Here is a 2,778-nt window from a genome sequence, read left to right as displayed (position 1 = left end):
AATTCCTTATCAAGTTTAGGTGTATACATAGTTAATATGAGCTAGCTGATGATTACAAGAAGTACAGTTTTGGTATTGGTATAAGTACAGAACTTGGTATTCTTAAAATAATGTCATTCACTGAAATTAAGTCATTAGATGATCTATTTATACTAGAAACATGTCCAACTAGATTACAAATCTTGAAATATCTGAATTATTTAATTCAGATGTACACTTTTTGCTGTGCAGTCTAAGAAAAGCAGGACAAGGATAGAGACGTATTATTGAACACAATATTGGCAAAAGAATTACAGTGTTTCTATTATTTCTGTCTGTAAAAGGAAACAGTGTCTATTCGTGTTTCCAGATTTGGTTGATTGTTGGTTGTTGTGTGAATCATTGAGCCCCTACAGTTTTCAAATACAATAAGAGTATGTTTTGTTGCCAGATTGAGATTGGGGGTTATATGACTGTCCCCATGGAACCCACTGGGTGTTTTCTATGTCCCAAACTCATTCCACAGCCAAGCCGAGTAAGAAACAGTGCACTCTTCTTTCCATAAACAAACAGATACTGTTGCCGTCACATGCACTGACGCACCCCTCTCTCTCTACCTCTTTCCTCCCAGACCGGTTTGACGTGGAGAGAAAGCCACGTTTCTGCTGTCACACACACACTCTATCAATCTGCTCTGTATCATCTTCCTCCTCTGACTAGCTGTCACATCCCCTGTCTCTCCCCACCAGCTAAACAAACAAGGAGTCTCAATACTGTAAAGTGACTTCCTCGCTCCTTTCCTTTCCTATAAAGATATTCCTAGATAGTGAGATAGGAGTACTTAGTAGGAGGCTGCCAATGTAAGTCTTGTTTCAGTAGTACAAACAACAGCACAGTAAACGCTACAGCACAGTTGGCTTTGAGAAACAATGCCGAAAAGGAGGTAAGGAGAGCAATCCAAACTAGATTGTTGCGACACATCCTCAGAATCCGATCTCATAGCTATCTTAAACATCACCAACCCCTATCTTCCGAGCCATTGTGACATACATTTTTGACGGCTGTGTGTCTGGTTCTGTGATAACTACTATCTAGATAGGTATGTAGATTGAGGCCTACTGAAGCACATAGTTTCAGCTGAAACTTGTGAAGGGATTATTATCATGTCTTGGTGCAGTTGTCAAGCATTACAAGAAACAACTCAGACTTAACATGCATGGTGATTAGAGAGAAAGACCCAGACAGTCATTGTAACAATGTGGTATTTCAGATGGAGTTTGAAGAGAAACGGATGATCAGTAAACCTTTGCACCTCAAATATTGACTCTGGGTAAATATCCCCCAAAGTCAACCTGGCGACCATTGATGTCTGACCCCCTCTCGCTGAGCTGTTGTGAGTTTCGTGACTCCTGGGATGTGTGTGTGTGTGTGTGTGTGCATACGTGTGTATGTGTGTATAACATTGTGCAACTATGAAACCAGTTTGGCATTGATTTATCTCATTCCTTTGCAGTTCATATGCAGATGGCACCATCTACTGGATATCCTTGCACTTCTATCATTTCAACACAGGAGGGCAGAGCAAGCTTTCTGATGAATACACCATCATATAGCTACTGTTTATTACAACTGAGAGGTGAATTGTTCAGCTCTTCCCAGTCCTAGTAGTACGTGTCAGAAGTCAACATGAACAACAACCAAAACAAGCACGAACGTTCATTTTAAATCGTATCAAATCAAGATGCAACACTCAAGCCGTTCTATGCTCATCATCAAAACTGAGACATTACGCCTTTTCATAGACCTCCCTTGCAAATTCGTAGTCCACCAAAATCTGATGTCTTGAACTAAACACGTGCTGAGGCAAGATGTGTCTGATGACTTTCAGACGGCGTGTGGACGTGAGGTTTCTGTGAAGTGTGGAAGCTCCACTCACACCCTCCCCATCGGCTAAAGCCTGATCCTCATGGCAGGGTGTGACATCTGGGCTGGAGAGGATCCCTGAGCTGCTCCAGGATGGATTACATTTCTATATTTATGATTAGGGGAGGGGGCGGGGGCGGGGGGTGAAGCCAGCTAGCTCTAATGGGGGGGAGGTTTGGTTGGACGCTGTGATTTGCTTAGTAATGACAGAGAAAGCGAGGGAAGGAAGGAAAGAAAGAAAAGAGAGAGTGAGGGAGACAGACAGAGCGTGATGCAATCAAGGTCGGAAAATTGAATTAAAGTGACAGAGTTTGTTTTCATGGCTATAGTTGAATTAGGCGCCAAACAAATAGGGGCCTTAAAGGAATTGAATGTTCGATGCAAAACGCCAGCCTGTAAAGCTACAGATAGTGATGGATGGAGAGGGATGTAAACAATGCAGAGAATCAAAGGTTACTCATTCATTTACACACACAAACACACTTTGTTCACGTGCACAACCACCCACACACAAACACCACCCACATGCACGCTCGCTCGCTTAACCAGTCATGGGGTCCCTCTCTTGTTTCCCGAAGCGTGAAACACAATCAACAGCAGGAAGGCAAGGCAATTTCGGGCTTCAGTTTTTTTTTTACTGACACACTTATTTAAACACACTGGATGAAGAAGTCAGACAGCAGAGGTGTGTGAGTATGTGCGTATGTGTGTGTGTCTCATATGTGCATGTCATTCTCCAAAGCCATTTGTTGTACATTTTGGAGCAGGAAAACAGTGCACCAGGAAAGTCTGCTATGGACAATACAAACCACAATGTCAGATCTCTGGCATGTACGTTATATGTTGCATCACACACACATCCAGACAGCAACATGT

This window comes from Osmerus eperlanus, chromosome 6 (assembly GCF_963692335.1).
Source record: "Osmerus eperlanus chromosome 6, fOsmEpe2.1, whole genome shotgun sequence".
NCBI lineage: Eukaryota > Metazoa > Chordata > Actinopteri > Osmeriformes > Osmeridae > Osmerus > Osmerus eperlanus.
This window is presented reverse-complemented; position numbering follows the sequence as displayed.